This window comes from Neovison vison, chromosome 9 (assembly GCF_020171115.1).
Source record: "Neovison vison isolate M4711 chromosome 9, ASM_NN_V1, whole genome shotgun sequence".
Classification (NCBI taxonomy): Eukaryota; Metazoa; Chordata; class Mammalia; order Carnivora; family Mustelidae; genus Neogale; species Neogale vison.
In genome coordinates, this window is record NC_058099.1 from 38,644,213 (window position 1) to 38,669,521 (window position 25,309).

General features: G+C 37.5%; 1 pseudogene; it reads right to left on the bottom strand.

The window, feature by feature from the left end:
* Window positions 1–21,663: 21,663 nt before the first annotated feature.
* LOC122917539 lies at window positions 21,664–22,897 on the bottom strand (annotated as a pseudogene).
* Window positions 22,898–25,309: the final 2,412 nt, after the last annotated feature.

Here is a 25,309-nt window from a genome sequence, read left to right on the forward strand (position 1 = left end):
CACTTCCTCAGTGCCAACATCTGCTGCGTTGGATCATTCCTCCTGGGAGTGTGGGCATTGGCCACTGTCTGCAGTGGTCCCGAAGAGTATGTCATCAAACCATCTCCATGATTTAAAGACTGAAATTTTATTCCCTATTCTATATCTCAGCCAAAGTATATGCAGCCACCTTTTCTAATGTATAATTAAGGAATTCTGCCTTGAGAAGGAGTGCTGTAATGAAACACATAGATGCCTTCCACCAGGGCTCCTGGGTGGCGCAGTCAGTTGAATGTCGGACTGTTGGTTTCCGCTCAGGTTGTGATCTCAGGGTCATAGATGGAGCCCTGCATCAGCTCCGTGCTCTGTGCAGCATCTGCTTGGGATTCTCTCTCCCTCGGCTTTTGACCCTCTGCACTCTCTCAAATAAATAAATAAACCTTAAAACAAACAAAAAAACAAAAATACCTCCCACCAACAAAATGCCAGTAATATAGTCACCGCAAATTTGTCCTCAGTGTTTATTAAATTCCCTAAAAGAAATTAAAGTTCAAAAATAGAACTCCCTTACAAATTTATGTCGAAGATTGTAATTCTAAAGATACCAAATCTGAAATAACATTGTCTTGACTGCATAAGTAAAAGCCCCAAGTCCAGAATCCTTAGATTGGATTAAAATCCAGAGTTATTCTCTCCAGTGGATTTTCCTGCTCATTCTTCCCTAGAGGTTCTTGATGCCAGGATAAATGTTGAGTTCTGCCAGCAGCTCCAGCCTGAACTATATCTCATTGGAAGGGACATGGTTTTAGGGCCTCAGAAGTTGTACTAACACAGTGAATTAAAGGTTAGATCTATCGCAGATTGTTTCATGGCCTTGAATGAAGTTGATTAGTGTTGTTCTGACAGGCTTGATCAATAATGGTTGAAACTAGAGCCTCATTAGTGCCTGGTAGAGCAGTGGGGAATGAGCTCTCTGGATTTTCAAAGCAGTGAATATTTTATCCCATGCTCTGAAATACAGCAGACCTACAGTCTTCTCTGTAGTCCAGTCTTTTTGCAGGGCTTCCCATTTTTGCTCAGAAGTCATCTCTTCAGAGAGAGCTTTCCTGATGTCTTAGCAAATCTCCCTAATCACATCTCTTTCTAGCTTTTTAGAACCTATTGCTTTCTGAGACTGTATGTCTCTCTTTTTGTTTTGCTTACTACTAGAATATAAATGCAGGGAAGGACCCTGTTATCTCACCCCAAGGAAATCCCCAGGGATGAGAAAAACCCCTTGGACATTAAGAGTCAACCAGTCATTTTTGTGGCATATGTGAATGGAAAAAAAGCAAAACTCTCCTATAAGACCTTCTCATTCACCAACATCTTATCTCTGTTCCTAAGGCAAAACTGCCTTTGATTTTGTTTTTATTTTTCTGGGGACTATTTGTATTTCTTCATATGTCAATGGAGGAAATTATTTTGACTCCCTGCTCTAAATAATGAGATATTTTAGCTCAAATTTGCTGTGCTTCCACCTCCTGAGTGTTGTTAGTAGTATGACTTTGAATACTTCAAATTATGTACTAAAATTTTTTCCTTATTGTGGTGGATGTTAAGTGACTCACTCAATACCCACTTTCCCATTAGTTTAGACTCTGGCCCTCTCATCTTGTCTAGAATGTGAATGTAAAGTGGGGAGGCACAGCAACCATTATCTGGCCCTGGAATATGAGAGAGAGAGCGAGCAAGAGAGAGAGAGGAAGGAAGGAAGGTGGGTGGGTGGAGGTAGAAAGGAAAGAAAGAGAGAGAGAGAAGGAGAGGAAGAAAGGAAGGAAGGGAGGAAGGGAGGGAGGGAGGAAGGAAGGAAGGAAGATTGGTTCCAACTTTTCATGAAATTATTGACAAGGTGTACCAGCCCAGAACTGAGGCACACACACTCACATGCTTTCTTATTACTCTTTTTTTTTTAAATTTAAATAATCCCTACACCCAGTGTGGGGCTCAAACGCATGACCCCGAGATCGAGAGTCATGTGCTCTAACGACTGGGCCAGGCAGGCGCCCCATAGTCTCATTAATCTTAATCGTTGTTTTCCTGTAACTTATAGTTGAACACATTACCAACTAATATATACAACTTTGAGCCATAACTCTTGACTCTCCATTATGCAAAATGAGGGGGAAAGCGTTCCTGTATCAATCTCCTGCATTCTTCTCTGCCAGTTTCTCTCTGCTGTATCATTATTTTGCTATCAGAGTTTATAACTTTTACATGCTATTCTGTTATGATAATGAATTCTCCGAGGATTTGCCTTCAGAGTTAATCTAAAATTTGATAAATAATGAACAGCAATATAATTATGTAAATATCAGTCACAATTAGAGTTTCATATTATGATTGGACTCAGAGACAAAAAAATATAATTATAAGCTACAAAACCTGTGCAGCTCAAAGAAGTAGCTTAAATTATAGTCAACTGTAGTCTTATAGTTTAATTTGGTTTGTTTTCTATTTGGACCATTCCTTTCTAATTATAGATTTTTTTTTTCTGAAGTATTTGTCTTTATTTTCTCATTATCACTTAAAAAAGGCCTTTTTTTTTCATCACATCACTAATTTTTAAGCCAAAATTTCTTAACTTCCTTGTTGGATATATGTATTTAAAATAGTCCCAAATTTGCACATAGAGATATACAATTGCATTCTCCTAAAACCAGCCCATGACATTGTTTTTCCTTTCCCACCCTAGCACTTGATAATTTTTTCTCCATTTTTGTCTATTTATATATGTAAAAATTTTCTGAAATTGGATTGGTTTGATTATCAAAAATTCTAAACATTTTTCTTTTTTTTTTTAAGATTTTATTTGTTTATTTGACAGACAGAGATCACAAGTAGACAGACAGGCAGGCAGAGAGAGAGAGAGGGGGAAGCAGGCTTCCTGCTGAGCAGAGAGCCCGACGCGGGACTCGATCCCAGGACCCTGAGATCATGACCTGAGCCGAAGGCAGCGGCTCAACCCACTGAGTCACCCAGGCACCCAATTCTAAACATTTTTCTTATTTTAAAATATTTTTCTTATATGAATTATATGTTGTCAGCCTTTGTGCATTTTGTTATTAAGATAACCTTCTTCAACCTTCTATTTTTATAAGTCCTTTATTTTGGTTTTGATATGGAAACACTGCCATTTTATTTCAAATCTTTTCTCAGTTTGCTCTTCATCTTCTGTATTAGTAGTAGATTTGTTTTACTGCATTATATATGTTATTTTTGTTTTTATGCAATAATTTTAGGAAGAAGTTGGTCAAATCAACAAATATTCCCTGTAGGATTCCTGTCTCGATATCATTCTAGCTGCACTTGAAAGCTAACTCTAACAGGTCATGTACTGATATTAAGTGATTTATCACACAGATATCCACTGGGCTTCAATTATACACTAAGCAATGTTTTAGATACAGAAAACAAGTATAAACCAATGTGGCCATTGCTCTCATGAAGCATATATTCAAAAATTTCATAATATATTCAATATTTTCACTTATTCAAAGATGTCAGTTTTGTTTATGAACACCTGCCTTTCTAGGTAATTTAAACGGGTCCTTGAGTTGAGGTTTATGATCATTATACAAATGGACACAATATTATTCTCCAGCTCTCACCTATCCTTATATCTGTTAGCTCTCTTGATCCACAGTTACGAGTATTAAATAGTCCAACAAACACTTTCTTAGGACAACTAGGTGTCAAAATTGTAAAAGAAAATAGGTGTATCTTCATTTTCCTTCTCCTTAGTTAAAAAAAATTGTGCAGAAATATGTGCATATCCTTGTAATAGTACAACACTGTTTTTTACCTCTTCCCTAAAATTAAATAGTTGGCCAAGTATGGTATACATGCTTTGTATTCCTTTGCTTTACTCTAAGAAGTTACATTTTAATGAAAAAGAATGCCTTATATCTTAATTAGGAAATTTATAGCTAATAATTTTTGCTTTTTGTGTGTTTTTTGGTTTGTCTGAGTTTCAATTCCTTAGATACATCAGGAAGTACCTTATGTTAGTATTTCCAAAATATGATTGGCAGATTAACATAGAAAGGGAACAAATGGGTTTCAGAGTCAGGTATTTAGGTAAGTTTTGTCTGAGGTCTCCATTACTCACTTAGTAGACTGATTTTCTTAATGTGTTTGCCTATAAAGTAGAGATAATAGTAATAACAACCTCATCAATATTTTGTGAAGTCTAAATAAGAAAAAGCATTAAATATTTAGGCCAAAGCCTAGAGATAGATACCAAAGCATAAATACTTGCAATTCATTATTATTATTATTATTAATCCTTACTTTTAGTACCTGTATCATTGTGAGGTAGATGACATTATTATACATCATGGTTAACTCCAAACTCTTCATAAGTATAGTATCCAGGAAAAAGGCATTCTATGGCTCTGATATATGATTTCACTAATTTAAAAAACAAATGTTTTTTAGGACAAAAAAAATAAGAGAAATGCACCACCAGTTTTTTCTGCCTATCTGCATATATTATTAAAACTCATTGTTCCTGTGGATATTTATCACAAGCCCAAAATAATGTAAATATTTCACCACTACAAACACATGATTATTTCTTTACCCTAGAATGTATTTAATGACATGGTGGCTTAGTCTTATTGACTAATAATGTTTTCCTTTCAGTGTTTTTCATAGACCTAAACAAAATACAGATGCTTTCCTTCTAATAAATATTTTTGATTAGTAAATTTTAGCAAAAACAAAGAAGTTACTGAACCACTGTACAGAGTAATTGTCTTAATTTTCTTATTTATGCTTTCACAGATTACTTAGTGCTTTCCTCGACTGCTAATTTTATATTACATAAAGTGAAAGATAATGCCTCAAACAAAACATTTCAGTGTAATTGGCACTAACCATGGCAAAAATATAGTCTGTGATGATAGCCAGGATCATGTCAAGAGAGATTGTAATTTTATTTTATTTTTAAGGTTTTATTTATTTATTTGACAGAAAGAAGGAGAGCACCTGAGCCTGCACACAAGCAGTGGGGGGAGTGGGGGAGGAAGGGCAGAAGGAATGGGAGAAGCAGGCTCCCTACTGAGCAGGGAGCCTGGGATCATGACCTAGCCATAGGCCAATGCTTAACCAACTGATCGCCCAGATGCCTGAGAGATTCTAATTTTAAAGACAAAATTGAATGAGTTCAGAACCAAAAAGCTTGTGAGCTTTTTTTTGTTTCTTTAAATCTATAAATTACTTGTGTCCCAAAATACTGAGATGATTAAAACAACTAAAAGGCGTACTAAATCAGTAATTTCTTCTATGAACTGCTATTTATAAAAATGAATGTTTTAATTTAAGATAATTTGTTGATTGAGGAAACATTTTTCTGTTGAGCAATATAGTATGTGTTATACAAACAAGCAAACTTGACTTGAAATTTAACCTGTGTCAAATACCAACAACCTCTCCAGGGAGGTGATATCCTGGGCCGTCCTGTGAGCTGAGCAAAACATTTTTTTTTTTTTTTTTGAGAGAGGACTTTGGAATACTTGAGTTTTGATGATTAATTATTTGAGACTGAATCATGAAACGTTGAAGAGATAATTTTTGCTCTAGAAATTTTAAGACTATTTGCCTTCAGTCATGTACCTTTCTGGAAGGATTATGGCACTTGGAAGGAAAGACTATGGGCAGACATAATGAGCAAATTCCTGTTGCATCTGTAACTTCAGCAGAAATAATATTTAAGACTAAAAGGCAATCTAGGAAAAGAACAACCAAATGAAACTCAACATGTTGTGTTAGTTGAGGGGAAAGCATTCATGCTACTATTTCTGCATAACAAATTACACCAAAGAGGGGCACCTGGTGGCTTTGGCTCAGGTCATGATCTCAGGGTCCTGGAATCAAGCCCCAAATCGGGCTCTCTGCTCAGGAGGGAGCCTGCTTCCTCCTCTCTCTCTGGCTGCCTCTCTGCCTACTTGTGATCTCTCTCTCTGTGTGTCAAATAAATAAATAAAATCTTAAAAAAACCCCAAATTATGCCAAAAAGAAGTGGTGTATGGCAGTCATCGTTTATTTGTCACAGATTCTGTGAATCAGGAATTTGGATAGGGCACAATGGGGATAGTTTGTTTCTTCTCTTTAATGCCTCGGGTCTCAAAGTTTAGAGGCTGGGATCACCCAAAGGCTTATTCACTTACCTGGGCAGTTCCAAGTTTAGGATGACTGGAAGAGTAAGACTGCCAACCTGCAAGTCTACACATGGCCTTTCCATGTGTCTTGGCTCCCTTATAGTATGGCGCTCTAGGTAGTCACACTTTTTACATGGTGGCTTGGAGCATCCGGTATGAGTATTCCAGGGAACAAAACAAAAACCACAACACATGTTTTGACACATATTGGAGGTCACACAGTCGTTTCCTCTGTGCTTGTGATTGATCAAAGCAGTCACAAGCCTTCCTAGATTCAAGTAGAGGGGGACACAAATAGCACTTTCAATAAGAAGGGTGGCAAAGGTATATAGAAGAGGATGTGGGCTGGGAGATATTGCTGGGCATCTATCTATTCATTCATTCATTTATTTAAGATTTTATTTAAATTCAGGTTTTTTGTGTTTTAAAGATTTTTTTAAAAATTCAAGCTAGTTAAGATATAATGTATTATTAGTGTCCAGGTAGAGTTTAGTGATTCATCAGTTGCATATAACACCTAGTGCTCATTATATCATGTGCCCTCCTTAGTGCCCATCACCCAATTACGCAAACCCCTACCCACTTCCCCTCCAGCGACCCTCAGTTTGTTCCCTATAGTTAAGATAAAAACAAACCAGCAGAGACTCTTATTTTTTCTTTCCCTTCCCCTGTGTTCATCAGTTCTGTTTCTTAAATTCCACATATGTTGTGAAATCAAATGGTACTTGTCTTTCTCTGGTTGACCTATTTCACTCAGCATACTATCCTCAGGTTCCTTCCACGTTGTTGCAAATGGCAAGATTTCATTTTTTGATGGTCTGAATAGTATTCCACTCTATGTATATACCACATCTTCTTTATCCATTCATCTGTCAGTAGACATCTGGGCTTTCTCCATATTTTGGTTGTTGTGGACATTGCTGCTGTAAACATTAGGGTGCATGTGCCCCTTTAACTCAGCATTTTTGCATCCTTTGGATAAACACCTAGTTGTACAATTGAAGGGTCATAGGGTAGTTCTCCTTTTAACTTTTTGAGGACTCTCCAGGCAGACTATTTTCAGGAGTGGCTACATCAGCTTGCATTCCCACCAGTAGTGCCAGAGGATTCCCCTTTCACCACATCCTTGCCCACAACTGTATTTCCTGAGTTGTCAATTTTAGCCCTTTGGACCAGTGTGAGGTGGTATCTCATTGTGGTTTTGATTTGTATTTTCCTGATGGTGTTGAACATTTTTTCATAGGTCTTTTAGCTATCTGTATGTCTTTGGAGAAATGTATATTTCTTCTGCCCTTTTTTTTAAAAGAATATATTGATTTGACAGAGAGAGAGAGATCACAAGTAGGCAGAAAGGCAGGCAGAGAGGGGGGAAAAGCAGGCTCCCCACTGAGAAGGGAGCCCGATGTGGGGCTTGATCCCAGGACCCTGAGATCATGACCTGAGCTGAAAGCAGAGGCTTAACCCACTGAGCCACCCAGGTGCCCCCTGCCCATTTCTTGACTGGATTTTTTGTTTTTTTTTCAGTGTTGAGTTTGATAAGTACTTTATAGATTTTGGATATTAGCCCTTTATCTGATACACAATTTGCAAATATCTTCTGCCATTTTGTGGTTGGATTTTAGTTGTGTTGAATGCTTCCTTTGCTGTGCAGAAGCTTTTTATCTTGACGAAGTCCCAATAGTTCATTTTTGCTTTTCTTTCTCATGCCTTTGGAGACGTGTCTAGCCAGATGTTGCTACAGCCGAGGTCAAAGAGGTTGCTGCCTGTGTTTGCCTCTAGGATTTTGATGGATTCCTGTCTCACATTTAGGTTGTTTATCCATTTTGAGTTTATTTTTGTGTATGGTGTAAGAAAGTGATCCAGTTTCATTCTTCTGCATGCTGCTGTCCAAGTTTTATTGTTGGGGCATCTTTAAAACACCTTTATGTTTTAGAAAGCTTTATACATTCAAAACTACTGAATTTTTGTTCTTGGTCCTAGAACAAAAGATTTCAGTCACATTTAGCTTAAACAGAACATTACAATAAATTAAATTGTATATATACATACACATATATTATTATATTACTATATAATTCATATGTATTAATATTAAATATATATTCCTATATATTATATATAAAGTTATATGTTATTATATTAATATATATTAAATATTATATACTCAAGTGTAAATAACAGAAAGGACCTATAATGCTTTCACACATAGTTTTGGCAGTGTTCTTAATCTAAATATAAATGAATATATACTGTTGCTCTTTATCTATTAGGAGTGAAGATGTTTAGTTCAGTCAGGATGATGCTGAGTTCATGCTTTGATGCATTGCCTTTGCTACAAATATATAACAATGATAGATAAAATATAAAAAAGATAATAGCCATAAATTGACTCATTTGCAAAAGCAAATCATCTTGGCACATCAGTTTAATATTTCAAATACTTAAAGACTATGGGAAATTTCTCAACTTTCAGGGAGGAAAAAGTAGAAAAAAATACTTTTCACTTCATCTTATTAAATTCTTTGTTTGTTTTGGAGGGGGATGAATAGTAGACATTCATATTTTAACCTTTTTTATCTTTTAAGGAGTTTTTAAAATGTTAATGAGAATTTACCCTCTCATTAGCATGTATTTAGGATCCCAGAGACAAAATGAAAGAATAGGCCATAATATTCTGAGGTATTTTCAGAAAATCTCCTTAGCAAAGTTGTGTGGTTTGTTCTTTTCGACAAAGATAGACCCTGCTGTAAATTTTTTTGCTTTTCCTAAATTGTTTTATTCATAGCACTTAATATAGAGATTAAGACTTTCTTTCTCTATCCCTGAACCCAAGAGACATTTTAATTTTAATTGAAACTCTTAAAGTTCAATATTCTATTACATACTTTCAAATTCATCTTTACTCAGACTTTTGAAAATTGAAAATAATAGGGATGAATTTCAATAGGAGATTAGCAGAGTGGTATTTTTTCTTGTAGTAAGAAAATATTTTGGGCAAATTCAGATTAATAGTATTTAATGCTTTTTTGTCTCATTTGTCCCAGTATAATTTTCTTGGTAAGAATATATTTCAACACCTTTAATGTAAAACTGTTAACTTTATGGTTTTACTTAAGTTTTTGACATTTTAAAATAGTTTATTTCAGTTAGGATGGTGCTGTAAGTTCATGCTTTGATGTATCTTTCTTTGCTACAAAGATATAACAATGATAGATAAAATACAAGAGAGAAACAACTATAAATGGAGTAATTTGCAAAAGCAAATCATCTCAGTCTAAACTATCCAAGGCACAGCGATTTGAAAATTTAAGCACTCCAGACTATGTTTCTCAACTTCCAGGGAGGAAATAAAGTAGGCTACATATAGAGGAACATGAATCAGAGTAACTTTGTCCTTCCCAATAGCAACACCAGATCAGGTGTGTTCAGGGTGGTGTGGCCTTAGACAAGAAGGTATCTAGGTAGTGTAGGTTTCAAAGTTCTGTGGGAAATTTCTCACTACAATTATATACCTAGTTAAAATGTCAATGAAATCAACAGGCAGAATGAAGCCATGAAGTCTCTAGAAGACATTATTCACCAAACAAGGGAAAGAGGAATACATACAGTTTAGGAAACAACATCTACCATGTGGGAAAGAAGTCAGAGACTCCCCAAGATGATTAGAAAGGGTCGAATAGCATGATCACCATGTGTTCAGATTAGAGGAACTAATTATAATTGAATCAAGTGAAAAAACTTCTGGAATAGACCCCAGCCAATGAAACTGATAGAATACTTAATGAATTTCAGTCTCTCGACGGGAAGAGACCTTGATGGGAGCCACCTGGGTGGCTCAATTGGTTAAGTGACTGCCTTCGGCTCAGGTCATAATTCTGGAGTCCCAGGACTGAGTCCCACTTCGGGCTCCCTGCTCAGCAAGGAGTCTGCTTCTCCCTCTGCCACTCTCCCTTCTCGTGTTCTCTCTCTCTCTCTCTCTCTCTCTGTCTCTCTCAAATAAATAAAATCTTAAAAGAAAAAAAGAAAGGAAAGTAAGATAACTAAAAAATATCACAACAAAGAAAAGGGGGGTGGGAGCAGTGATTAATTTTTCTGCAGGGAGGAAAAGTAGCCATAGTTCACTAAGTTACAAAAAGCACTCGCATGTCATAATCATATAAACACTCAAAACTGATGAGAATGAAACTCTATATGGGAAGTTAACAAGGAAAGGAGAACCAGTTCTCTATTGCTGTAATAAAGTAGCACAAATGTAGTGGCTTCAAACAATACCTCACGTTAATTTATTACCTCGCATTTTCGGTGGGTCAGGAGTGCCAGCAGAGGCCGGCTAGATCCTTTGATTGGGGTTTCACAAAGCTCCTTCAAGGCGCTGACCAGGCTGCATGGTCATGTGAGGAAAGACCCGCTTCCAAGCTCCCACAGGGACTTGGAAGAGGTCATTGACTCATGCCTTGTAGAAGTCATGGCGGCTTTCTTCCAAGTCAGTAAGGGAGCCTCCTGACCTGCTCAAGTGCCTGCTTCCCTCTTTTAAGGGATTTTATCCAATTAAGTCAAGCCTACCCAGGATATTCTTTCCTTTGATAACCTCAAAGTCCACTGATTTGGGGCCTTAATCACATCAGTACAATTTCTTCACCTTTGCATCTTCTGTGGGTTAGAAGCAAGTCACAGGTTCTGCCTGCACTCGGGAGAGAGATTATATAGGGTTATGACTTATAGGGGGTCAGCACAAAAGGGTATTGTTTGTGTGTGATGAAGGCAAAGAGCAAAGGGAAGAGTGAAGACTAAATTCTCACCCTTTGTAGTGACAAGTCAGTACTGGTAATGCTTAAAGCTGGAAAAATCCAGGGACATCTGGCTGGGCTGAGTTCGTAGATCTTATGACTCTTGATCTTAGGGTTGAGTGCAGAGCCTATTTTAAAAAAAAAAAGGAGAAATCAGCAACATTAAGAGATGTAGAGGTAAATCCTAAAATATCTGCTAAAAGAGGGGGAAGTTTGCTTTCTTTGAAAAGAAGGGTATGCTAGGGCAGTGATGGCAACTGCTACTTTTCACAGGAAACTTTGTATAATCATAAGACTCTTTTAAACTAAGTGACTGCATAAATTTGATAAAAATAAAAACATTAAGGGAAGAGAGTAAGAATCTTTTCAAGAATTCAAGAAAGACCGAAGTTCTTAGGGAAAAGAGCACATTTTAAGTTACAGGCAGAATAAATAAATACAAATGTTCAACAAGACAGATTTTAATGGAGTTGTAGAATATTTCTTAAAGTACAGAGGTTTCTTATATGGATTAAGATAAAAAAAATATGAAAAATGCTTAGAACATGAAAGTAGACAATAATACCAAGAATGAAGAAAAAGAAACCTTTAAAGTTATCACACAGAAAAGGCAGTTATCTATAAAGAAATGACAATTAGGACAGACGTCTTAATGAAATAAATGTGAAAAGAAAATGGGGAATCATAATATATTTGATTAAAAATTGTTGATCTCTCATTTTATACTTAAATAAACTTGAATTCAAGAATTAAGTTAAATTGGGTGCCTGGGTGGCTCTTTTAGCTAAGCATCTGCCTTCAGCTCAGGTCGTGATCCCGGGGTCCTAGATGAAGTCCTCCATCATGCTCCCTACTCAGTGGGGAATTTGCTTCTCCCTATCCCTCTGCCCCTCCCCTCAACTTGTTCACATGCTCTCTCTAATAAATAAAATATTAAAAAAAAAAAAAAGTTAAAATAGAGACATTTCTAGCCGATGATTAAGCACTTAAAGAAAGGACTTTTCACTAGCAGAAATAATGGACACAGGAGAAGTATGGGAAATGTGTAAACTCAAAAATTCATTTTAAAAATGTCAGTTACTTGCTATAGCTGTTAATTACAATAACCTTGGGAGCCTAAAAATGGTAGAACTAAAATCCAGACCAGAATAAATTATATTGGCATGAAATGCTCAACAAGTAAAGTATGTTAAATCTTGTGTTTTGTTTGAGGAAGGGACAGAAATTAGAAACCTATACTTGGTTAACCTATAGGTAATTATTATTTTTTAAAAATATTTTATTTATTTATTTGACACAGAGAGATCACAAGTAGGCAGAGAAGCAGGCAGAGAGAGAGAGAGAGAGAGAGGAGGAAGCAGGTTCCCTGCTGAGCAGAGAGCCCAATGCAGGACTCGATCTCAGGACTCCGAGATCATGACCTAAGCGGAAGGTGGAGGCTTAACCCACTGAGCCACCCAAGTGCCCCTAGATAATTATTTATATTAAAAAGTAATAATAATTAAATAAAGCTATATACAACTATATTTTAGATTTTCAGTCCTTGTTCAGCTTGCTAAAAGTTGGAACCCTTGTACCAGTCTCTATTTCTCTCTATCCCCACACCTGCCAACTCCCAGCCCCTGGCAACCACTTTTCTATTCTGCTTCCATGAATTCTACTTTTTAAAAAAAGATTTATTTATTTATTTATTTGAAAGAGAGAGAGAGAGAGAGAGAAATCACAAGTAGGCAGAGAGGCCAGCAGAGAGAGAGGGAGAAAAAGACTCCCCACTGAGCAGAGAGCCCAATGTGGGCTGGGATCATGACCTGAGCTGAAGGCAGAGGTTTTAACCCACTGAGTCACCCAGGCACGCCTTCTTCTTTTTTTTTTCTTTAATAAAGACTCTACATACAAGTGATACCATGCTGTATCTGTCTTTCTTTATCTGGTTTATTTTACTTAGTGTAATACCCTCCAGGTTCATCAATGCTATTGCATATGATAGATTTCCTCATCTTTATAAACTGAATAATATATATATATATATAAAAATATATTATGTATATCCTATGTATTCTATATTATATAATATAGAATATATTATAGATATAATATATAATATCCAGAATAATAATATATGTGTATGTGTGTGTGTGTGTGTGTGTGTGTGTGTGTGTAATTTTTTCTTCTGTTCCATTCTTCCAGCAGTGGACACTGCTATTGTCCACTGATGTTGTTTCCATCCTTTGGCTATTGTAAATAATGCTGCTATGAACTGGGAGAATGGATATCTTTTTGAGATACTGGTTTCATTTCCTTTGGATATATAAAAATGGGATCATATAGTAGTTTTATTCTTAATTGCTAAGGAACTAACATAGTGTTTTCCATAAACTGACTATATCAGTTTACAATCCCACCAACAGTGCACCAGGTTTCTTTTCCACCACATCCTTGCCAGCATTTGTTATACTACTATGTCTTTTTGACAAGTGTCATCCTCTAACAAGTATGAAGTTGTATACCATTGTGGTTTTGATTTGCATTTCCCCAATGATTAGTGATGTTGAACGCCTTTTCAAGTACTTGTTGGCCATTTTTATTTCTTCTTTGGAAAAAAAGTACTTTGCCTATTTTTGAATAAGAGTATTTGTTTTTTACTATGGAGTTGTAGGGTTCCATGAAACAATTTTTTAGACATTTATTTATTTGAGAGAGAGAGAGAGTGAGTGGGAAGGGGAGGTGCGGAGAGAGTCTTAAGCAGACTCTGTGCTGAGTGACGTTGGGCTCGATCTCATGATCTTGAATTCACACCCTGAGCCAAAACCAAGCCAGATGTTTAACTGACTGCATCATCCATGTGCTCCTCCATGAAACATAGATTGGGACTTTCAGGTGATCCAGTAGAGTCTTTGTTTATTTTTTGTTTTGTTTTGTTTTTGTTGTTGTTGTTGTTTGTTTAGGATGGCCTTCTTAGATTAAGGAACACTTTCAGATTGGTGTGGATCAGTTGTCCATCTAGAAAGCCTAAAATAATTGATATGATCAAACATTTTGGAGAGAATTGTCCCAAACTCTGCTGCCAGTCTCAGTATGTAGCCCAAGTTCATGACTGAATGTAAAGAATGGAGTAATGTAAATCCTGGAAGCGTCTGTCTCTGTCAATGATAGTCTTGCTTTCTCTGATATTTCTCTATCACAATATATTTAAAAAGTTATTTGCATTATCGTGGCACTTTAGAGTCGATTCTGCATGGAGAAAGAACTCTGATTGTAGTCTAGAGATCCAGGAGCTTTGCTTATTTTTAGCGTTCTTCAGAAATTGAAATAAAATCCATGTTTTGAACCACCTTTAAAAAGCTTTTGTTTTTTGTTAATGGGGTTACATTTAAGATTGCTTTATTAAATTTATGATTTTTTATTTCCATAGAAAATAGGAGATCTTCCTCTAGATATGGCATCTTGTTAAGCTCAGTAAATTCAAATAGTTTTGTGGTATCCTCTCCCTGTCAGAGCTACCAAAATCCTTAGAAAATGCAATTATGTAAATAGAGATATATGTCCAGTATGTTCCTCTTCCCACCTATATCTATATATGTGTGTTTATGAGTCAATAACAAAACTGAAAAAATAAGATTGCCTTTGGTTGTTACAAAGCTATGAGAAATTTTTGGAATATGAAACACATGTGAAGTCATTTGAAGAAGGAAACAGCTGTCATGATGTAGCAAGAGGAAGGCTGGCTCAAAATGTGGAAGCAAATTGCAATGTGCTCCAAATGTGGAAATGGCAGAAATGCAGCCCAGTTGCCTTTGGGCAACTGACAAACTAATTGGCTGCTGTAGGACCATCAGGTGGATCAAAGCCTCCTCCAAGCCTCTCTCCGTTGGCTCAAGGGGTAAAGAGCAGAGATAGCTGCTATTAGGCAGGCTACTGAGTGTGGAGATTTAGATAGGAAGAGGAAGTCAGAGAGCCTCAAGTGATTGGTACCAGCAGGGGGAAGTGGGAGCACCAGGCCAGAAGGCCAGGAAGAGGCAAACACCAGGCAGTTGCACAACCTCACCAGGCTGAGCTGGCTGGAGACTCGAGTTCCCCTGAGTGACAAGCCAACTCTAAAACGTAAGAAACTCCCAAGACGAAATGGCTTTCTCGGAGCTGACTTGAGGACACACATAGTGCTGAACCATTACTCTGAAACCGAAAATGTCCCAGTGTTGAAAACAGGACTTTTGGGAAGTTGCAATGGCTAGCTTGAGGTCCTCCAGAGATGCGTGAATGCTGTTTGTCATGCGTTTACTTGGCTACTATTCAGTGAAGCTTGTTGTTGGGTGAGATCTAAGATATGATTCCTCCTTCACAGCGTAGATCTTGAATCACTTGAGCATTGGCTGTGTGTCAGACTCAGTACATGTGTCCTCTCTTTGAAACAGGACAAGAGCTCCCTCATGCCCAACGGGGAATTGGGGATGTACAGCTAGTAAGGGTAGAGCTGGGACACAAAACAGGCATTCTTAGCCTCAAACTGCTGCATTAAGTGCTTAAAAGAGGGGCAGGGTGAACATCAGATAGCCCCCAAAGGAAGAAAGTTGGGAAGTTTTTTGAGATGATGCTGATTTTTCTGTGCCAGGAGTTAGTGAGATGAGGTGGGAGAAGGCTTAGGCAGTTTGGAGTACTGAAAGCCACCCTAGGAAGCAAGAACAGTGCGGTGGTAAGTTGCGTTGAGTACCAAAGAACATTTGGACTCTAAATAGATTTTCTTTATTCAGTTGTTTCTTTTTTTTTTATAAGGTATTTTCCCTCAGCATTCCAAGATTCATTGTTTATGCACCACACCCAGTGCTTCATGCAATATGTGCCCTTCTTAATACCCACCACCAGGCTCACCCATCCCCTTACTCCCTCCGCTCCAAAACCCTCAGTTTGTTTCTCAGTCCAGTCTCTCATGGTTCATCTCCCCCTCTGATTTCCCCCAATTCACTTTTCCTTTCCTTCTCTTAATGTCCTCCATGTTATTCCCTATGCTCTACAAGTAAGTGAAACCATATGATAATTGACTTTCTCTGCTTGACTCATTTCACTCAGCATACTCTCTTCCAGTCCCGTCCATGTTGCTACAAAAGTTGGGTATTTGTCCTTTCTGATGGAGGCATCATACTCCATAGTGTATATGGACCACATCTTCCTTATCCATTATCAGATTCAAGTTAATACATCTCAAATGTATTCTAGCTAGGAAAACCTTGATTATTTGATCACCTAAACATTTTCATGCATGCATTACATAGGAAGATTGTGATTTATTTGGTTCTCATGAGAATCTCAAGTTTTATGTGCTCTAATATATTCACGTGTGTGTGTGACCCTGAGTTGACTGGCACATTTTTTTATCTGTGGTGTTTCTCAGTTAATTGATGTATATATTCAAATAGGTAGTCTGATCTTGACTAGAGCTGGATGTTTTCTTTTTTTCACAGTGCAGATTCATTTAGGGTTTTATGTTTCCTTTTGGTAATTCAGAAATGTACAGGGTGTTCTGTTTCTCCACTTTCAGGCCCGAAGGAGCTCTACTTAGAGATCAAAAAGCGGACTACGCTGATAAATAGGTGGAGAGGAGTTAGGAAATCAAGAACGAATACGGATTCATTGGAAACACAAATAAATATCAACCCAGTTACTGTTAGGAACCAGTGTTGGATTATTTGATAAGGAGCACTAAATTGTATACGTTTTTTCTGTAATCAGAAGTCTCCTGGATAGTTTTGTTGTAGTAATTAGCAGGTATATTTAAAACATGAAATTACTCACAGCATCTAATTTAAGCACATTTTATTTTGGAAGGCAGTTATATTTTTAAACAGATAAATTTTCAACATGAGATATTATACACTGAAATATTTTACTCTTCTATCCCAATGTTATTTGAGGACATCTAATCTCTCTTTGTGTGTTTTTTATTATCGTGCAGATGGGGAAAGCAAAACAGAAGAGATTCTGCTTTAGCTTAAATACCATGTTTAGGTCATCATCACTCTTACTCATGTTTTTAAATTGAAGTAACTTTAATTTATTTAAGCAGCATTTATAATATAACATTTTGAAAATAAACAAATACCATGATCATCTTCCAAAGGGGAGACTAATCAGTTTGCTAAATAGAGACAGACCAACATGTCAGTCACTGTAACTTGTTTTGTACTTTGCTGCTGATAGAGTGTAAGTCCCCACGGCATATGATAATGTTTGAAGTGTGAGAATACAGTTTTTCCCATTAATTCTCCTCTATATCACCACCCACATCAGATATGCTTTCCTGCAGTTTACTGTTGGCGGTATGCTCAGAATTTAAATTGCTAAGGGCCTGTTCTCCTTCCCTAGGATATTACAAATCTCACCAGTACTAATTGAAATTGTATGGTGAGGGCAAGCTTTCCTTCTCCTGCTACTGTGCGTTTCAATATCTGGCTCTTAGGGATAAATAGGTTGCAGTGTTTCACGCGTTGCCTGCCTTCCCAGGTCATCACAGATGCGAGGTAGAGGGAAGGATGCATGGTTTGTTTGTTAAAGTGCAGCTATAAAACCAGTTAAAAACGGAACACCCTGCCACACTCACAGGATTTCAAATATCTTATCATAGGAAAATACTTAGGAAAAGGAAGGTGAGATCCTTTTTTGGTTTTATTCACTTGACAAACAAATATTTGTTAAGCATCTCTTTGGATCAGCCCGGATCTAGACACAGAGAACAACAACCCCTATCTTCATGGAGCTCACATTAAACTAAATATATTAGATGTTGAAGTGACATCTCATATAAAATACAAGAGAAGGTAGAAAGATGATAGAAAATAGAATTTTTCTATGGAGAAAAGTGAGTCAGGACTTGATGTGAGGGCTGGCGGAGCATTAGCCAGATGGCCAGGAACGATGTTGCCGAGAGGGTGACGTCCGAGTACATCCTGGAGTGAGTCACATGGAGTTACCGGAGGAAGGGAGCTCAAGCCGACAGCATAAATTGTAATGGCCCGAAGCAGATGTGTGCCTGGGAGGTTCAAGAAACCATAAGGAGAGTGGTGTCTCTCTAGAAAATTGCATAAAGGAATAAGAGAGGAGGTCATTAAAATGGAAGAGCTTTGGATGGAGGGCCTTGTAGACTTTTAAGGTGCTACAGAAAATTGCTGAGAGCTTGGAGCAGGCATCCAACAAGGTCTGGCTTGTTTTCACATAACTTTTCTGCCTGGGGGCTGGGGGAAAAAAAAAAGTCAGGAAGAAGGGAGAATAGTGGTAGACATCACTCTCTAGTCTTCTCTTGCTGCCATGTGCCCCACAGGGCTAACCTGTATGGCTTATATTAACCACTAATCAGCTTCTTTGACTCTAGCTTGCATTGGGTTCAATTAATTAGAGACACTCAGGGGGAGAGTGGGAGAAGGACAAGATTTCACTCTTACCTTCCTCTCCTGCTGTTTCAGGTCCCTGTTGGTTGTGTCCACCCACCAGGGCCACAGTTCCTGCCAGTGCCTCTCTCCATGTTGCTGCTTCTCTGATTTCCTGTACCTACTCCTGGGCCTTTGTAGATAGTTCCTTGACTAAATCCTCCTTAATAATTCACACTTGTCTTCAGTTTTCTGCCTGGAATTGCCTCGTGTACCAGATAGGAGGCCATGCTGTATGCCAGGAGATATGATGATGACGTGATCCAGGTTGATGGCGGTGGAAGTGGTGAGAAGTCTTTGAATTGTGGACATTTTCAAGTTGGAGCCAGTTCCGTTTACTACTGAACGCAATGTGCAGTGAGGTGTAAAAAATTCTAGAAGATGCCTACATTTGTGGCCTGAGAAACTGGAATAATGGAGTTGCTTTCAAATATACATACTCCCTTGAAGTTCAGGGAAGAGAGCTAACCTGGAGACAGAAAACTGGAAGTTATTTGTGTAGAGCTGGGTTTTGCGCTTTACTGTAGGGTGAGATCACTAAGGGATCAAGTCTAGACAGAGAAGAACTGAGTCTGTTCTCTTTTCTGTCTAGACTCAAAGTCTGAATCCTAGAGCAGCCTGATACTTAGAGATTCAGCAAATGAGGAATCTGAAATGGAAAGTGAGAAGGAATTATGCAAGAGGTGAAAAGTATTCCAAAAGACTGATATTCCCGAATCCAAGCCAAGAATCTCTAGGTTAAGAATGGATAGACTGCTCTGTAAGGTTCTGATAAACTAATGCTGGCTTCCAGGGTAAATTACTACATTATAAATAGACACACATATATATGCAGAAGTTTTTGACACATGGATTAAAGATATCTCAAAGAGGCATATTAAAACTATGTCCCTCAAATAATAACGAAATTTCAGTAATGTGCATTTCAGCTGTCCTTGGTCACCTGGGACTCAGTGTGACCCTCTTACAAGACTGCTTGTATCTATTTATTTATTTTAACAATTTTATTTATTTATTTGACAAAGAGGCAGACAAAGAGAGAGGGAGAAGCAGGCTCCCTGCCAAGCAGAGAGCCCGATGTGGGGCTCGATTCCAGGACCCTGAGATCATGATTTGAGCCGAAGATAGGGGCTTAACCCTCTGAGCCACCGAGGCGCCCCTAGACTGCTTGTATTTAGACACATACACATTTCACAGCTTAACATCCTATCCAGTGTCATCTACACTATTTCCTCCAAAGAATTTAAATGTCAGGAAAAAAACTTATTCAGAAGAAGTCGAGGTTTCTGCAACAGGGAAACAGTAGTCAAAGGAAATAAACGCAGTGACTCCACCAGGAAAAACTCATGGATTTATAAAACAAACAAACAAACAAACAAAACAAACTCATGGATTTAATGGTGTAAGGGGGTAGGGTGCTGCCTATCATCTCATCCCAAATAATTAAAAAGTGAGGAATAAGAAAGGCAGCTTGGAGCCCCACATGGGTTTGGGAAACATATTTACAGCTATTGCAATTAACTTAGAGAAGAATTTCAGGTAAGGATAACAACTGTAAATTGTTGTTCTTGGCTTTAAAATTCTTAACTCTCCATGTCATTAAAAATATTTATTTAAAAATAACTAGTGATTAATTTAGCTCATAAAAATATTCAATAAACTTATTTTCTTGAGTTTTAATTGATACATAAATTTTTCAGCTCATTGGAAATTCACTTTTTATGAAGTGACTCATTAATCATTGCAAACATGCTCATGTGTGTCACATTTCTGTAATTAAATTATTTTGCCAAATGAGCTATTGCTGTGTAAAAGATTGGCTTCAAAACCCAATTCAATGCTAGATTAGTGAAGTCTCTTCCTAAGGGACTTGAGTTAGAAAGCTAAGAGGGATCATGGAATGTATAAAAGGAAATTTATATTTACTGTATGATACTAATTTTAATAATCTACACACAAGTGCCAAAGTGACTAATCAAAAAATTGGTATTCACAGTTGTATGTAAAGGTTTTGATTCTGTTCATTTCAAGTGTTAAGGATGCAATTTTCTAGGACAACATTTTGATTGCATTTAATTTTGCTGTGAAATTTGAGAGAAGACCTGAGATTTTCTGATTATCCTCTTCATAATACTATCTCTGTTTATTATGTTCTAGATGGTATCCATTTCTGCATGGGATTATAGTTTCCACAAGCACACTGTAGATTTGGAAGATCCTTACCAACCAATTTGCTTTGGTTCTTTTCACATTAATCTTTTGCTAGCTTTTTCTTTTTTAGTCTCTTTCAAAAACATGTTTAGTATGCTTCCATTTATTTAAAAAAGTACAAGGATAATACAGATCACAGTTACAGTGGGTTGAAACACATCAGATATGTTAAAATCCATGAAGTCTTCATGATTTATTTAAGAAGCTCACTGTTTTGAATATAGGCAGATAAAGGAAAGGAATCCAGGATTTACTCTGCCTTGTATATTAGAATTGTATTTCTTAGTGACCAAAGAATTGATGAGGGGAAGTTTACTTTTAAAAAGATAAGTGAAGCTAGACAGCGTTAAGACAATGGATCACAGATTATAGGCTGAGTGAAGTTACGTATTAAATACATATTATCCTGTAGATTTTTGTCTAGTAGATAAGCAAATTGTTCCTGCCCAGTGGAAAGGTAACCCTAAAGATAAAATGCTGACCAGTTTGGTATATGATCTAAAAAACCGATTCTAACATTCCTTTATTAAATTGATAATAAATTCCTAGCACCTCGGAATGTTCTTTGAACTACTTTTTTTTTTTTTTTTTAAATGTGATGATAGCAGTCTTATATTTGAGGCTCAGGAAACAAACAACTGTATTCCAAAACAGCTAAATATGCAGGTCTAAAAAATGAAGGTACTTTTTTTTTTTTTTTTAAGATTTTATTTATTTATTTGACAGAGAGAGATCACAAGCAGGCAGAGAGGCAGGCAGAGAGAGAGGAGGAAGCAGGCTCCCTGCTGAGGAAAGAGCCTGATGCGGGGCTTGATCCCAGGACCCTGATATCATGACCCGAGCCAAAGGCAGCAGCTTAACCACTGAGCCACCCAGGTGCCCCATGAAGGTACTTTTTAAATTGCCATATTCACTCTGAAGTCTGTTCATCTCCATCAGCATCCCAGAGATGACACAGGTGACCTGCTCAGGTATAGAATGAAATGACAAGCATGCTGTACCACTGACATCACAGGCTAGTTGCCTGTAACAACTGGTTTTCTGACCCTGGGCTCCAGCAGCACTTGCTCACAGGTTGTCATGCTCAGCCGGGAAAGCAGTGGTCTGAGCAACCTCTAGATCATACCCACACTGTGCTCCCAACGCTGGGTCCATGACTGCCTCTGGTGGGGCAAGAGAAGCCATGGCGACAAACTCCAAGTTAGGATCTCCAGTTAGTTTTCGAGCAGGTCACAAGAAGGGCTTTTCAAGTTGTATTGGCTTTTGGCAGAAATGTCATAGAATTTCTTTTGGTGGAAGGCAATAGATTTTGCCTTACCTTTCCTGTCCTTAATGTCTACTTTGTTGCCCCATTGCACAGTGGGGATGTTTTCACATACTTGTACTAGATCACTATGCCAGCTAGGCACATTCTTGTAAGTAATCCTTCATATTATATCAAACATTATAGTGGCATACCGGGCTTGGATATCCTAACCATCTCTCAGCCTACCAAATTTCTCCTGACCAGCTGTAGCCCATACCAGGAACTTCATAAGTTCTTTGTTGGTATGGAACACAAGGGGATGGACCTCAACAATAAGGTGGTTACATCTTTTCAAATTCACCAATCAGATGACACTTCACAAATGTAGTTTTTTCAGTACCATCGCCAACCAATATAAGTTTCAACTGGACTTGGGGCTGCAGCCACTGTGCTCTTGCTTCTAGAAGTGTCTCCGGCCCATCTGACTGTGGCTGGACTGCTTTTTATATATGACATTTTCTCAGTAATGAATTGAGTAAAATCCTAGATGTGTGTTTATGTTAAATTTGCATGAAAGTCATGATTTTACCTTTTTGAAAAATACATTCAGCGGCAATAAGTAATAAAATTAGTAAATGAAGGAATGATACAATCAGTATTCTGAGTTGCTTTGCAACTCCTAATGAATTAATGGGTCTAAGCAGCAATCATCAATTGCTAACAATATCACCTACAAAAAAGAGACAGTTAGGTAATATGTACCTTGTGGTGGAAATATACCATATCTTCTATGAAGCAGTTCTGCCAGAAGTACTGAACCTGAATCTGAAGGTACAGGTCAATGAGTGAATTAGGCTTCCAGAAAACCCGCATTGTGTTATTAATGATAATTAAAAAACAAAAAAACAAAAAACAACCATTTAATTTTATCCTCTCTCTGTTCCTTTCAGTCTGAGCTAGTAGTGATCTGCTGGTGAACATTTTCAAGAACCCTGCCTTTCACTCATGCATATCTAGGAATTCACTTCATTAGCAAGAGGCCCCTCCTTCCGACATGTCTCTGGATATTCCCATCTCAAATGTGGTTTTTGCTCAGCTGGCTGAGGAGATCTGTGTGTGGCATGCGTTATCTGTGGTGTGTCTGAGTACTCTGACCTACTGATTTTTCTCAGTTATTTGGGGAAACTCTTCAGTGACACCCTCAGTTGTTTCTCTAGAGCACGATTTCCTGACAGTGGTCTTGTAATTTCAGCATCTCTTGCAGTCTGAATAGGCTGAGGTTCCCAAAGTGTGAAGTCCTGATTCGGTGTAAACAATTTTTTGCTGAATTTCTCCCTTTCCTCTCCGGCTTTTCTAATGAGCAGCAAGGGAAACAAAACAAAACTATTCACACCTTCAACACTTGACTTGGAATCTTCTCCACTAAATACCTACATTTCTCTTTTAAAAGTTTTGCTTTTTATAGAACCACAGGCCACAGTTCGGCTAAGCTGTCTGCCACTCCATTACAAGGATTTTCTTTCCCAGACAATTGAGGAAAGTCTACAAGGAAGGAAAGAACAACACAAACAGAAAAACTGACCCTTGAGGAAGCAGAATTAATCAAACACCCTTTCCTTTCCCCCTTATTCCCTTTTAATGACCTATAAAAACTTAGGAATACATTGTATTCTATCCAGAGGATGAAATTCTATACCTGGGGGAGGGGGAGGAGCTGAAAGTTGCCAATGGTATATTCCTCATTTTCTTCTAAGTTCTCACCAGCAGCACCTTTAATGTCTGTACTGTTTTTATCAGCCGTGTGCTTATGATTTAGGGATACTTCAGAGTGATACATGCCTTCTCTACCATGCTCCTCACCTTTTTCTGTGTCTTTACTAAGAAATCATTATTATCTATATTTCTCCTAAAGGTCTGCTGAAGTCACTGTAGGCTTTTTCTGTCATGCTTCTCAAAATTGTTCTGGCTTCTGCCACTGCCCCATTCTAATTTGGATATTGTCACAGTAACACCCTACTCTCAGGACCAAAATCTGCAGGAGTTTTCTGTTGCCTTTTTGTCAAATTACCACATACTTGGTGATTTTTAAAAGAAATACAAATTTATTATTTTACAGTTTTGTAGCTTTAGACATCCAACATGTATCTCAGGGGGCCAAAATTCAGATGTCAGCAGAACTGTGTTCCTTTGTGGAAGCTTTAGGGGAGAATACATTTCCTTATTTTTTCCAGTTTATGGAGGCTGCCCACTTTCCTTGGCCCCTGGATACTTGTCTCCCATCTTCAAAGCCAGCAATATTAGGCAGAGTCCTTTTCATACTGTTATCCTCTGGATTTCTCTTTCAATTCTTTCTTCCACTTTTAAGGAGGTTTGTGAGTCCTGGGTCCAGGAGAATAATACAGGATAATCTTCTTGTCTTAATGGTAGCTAATTAGCAATGTTTATACCAGTCTACAAACTTAATTCCTCTTTGCCAAGTAACCAAACATATTCTGAAGAATAGGATGTGGACATCCTTGGGAGACCATTCTTTTACTTACTATATATGTTCACCTTAGAAAGGGTTCCCCAGGAAGCTGCCCATTTATTGGCTGCTCACACTCAAATGAGTCTACTGTTAGCAGATGCCTGTGGATATAGACCCTCTACTTATTTAAAATATGGAGAGACAGTAAACATTCAATACCTATCTGAGGAAAGTCTTCAAAGTATTGAAAAAATAACTTAAACTGATATGGAGGAAAGAAAGTTAAACAAACAACCTTGCCTCCTCTCCCCACACATTTTAAATTACTAGCCTACAAAAATTCAAGAATACATTTGTATTCTACCCATATATCAAGAAAATGTAGTAAAAAGGAATAACAGCAAAAAGAACTCTTAGAAATTAAAAATGTGCATGCAAGCATATATTTATATATATATGTTTTAAAGAAACCTTGTAATTGTTGAAGATAAGAAATCCCTTGAAAATAACATGAGATGCAGAGGGGAGGAGGGTGGGGATTAGGTGAGCCTAATAGTGGGTATTAAGGAGCGCATGTATTGCATGGAGCACTGGTTATGGTGCATAAACAATGAATCTTGGAGCACTGAAAAAAATAAAATAGAATTAAGATGTTTAAAAAAGAAAATAAAAAAGAAAATACATGAGATGGAAAATCAGTCCAAGAAGTTAGTTTCAACTGATCAGATTTCCAGGAGAGTGCTGACAAAGTGGAGTGGAAAGTATTCCTCCCAAAATGAAATTTTAAACTGAATTTCCAGAACTGAAGGGAAGCACAGGTCTTGAAATAGGAAAGTTTTCTACATGAGAAATGAGACATCTATGAGATGACCTTAGACATCTGTAAGAAATTTCAGAAAATCAAGTATAGAGAATTCTAAAAGCTTTTTATAAAGGAAAGTAATATATACAATAAGACATAACTAGTTTGGACATGTCAGGATCAGTACCACTAGTAGATT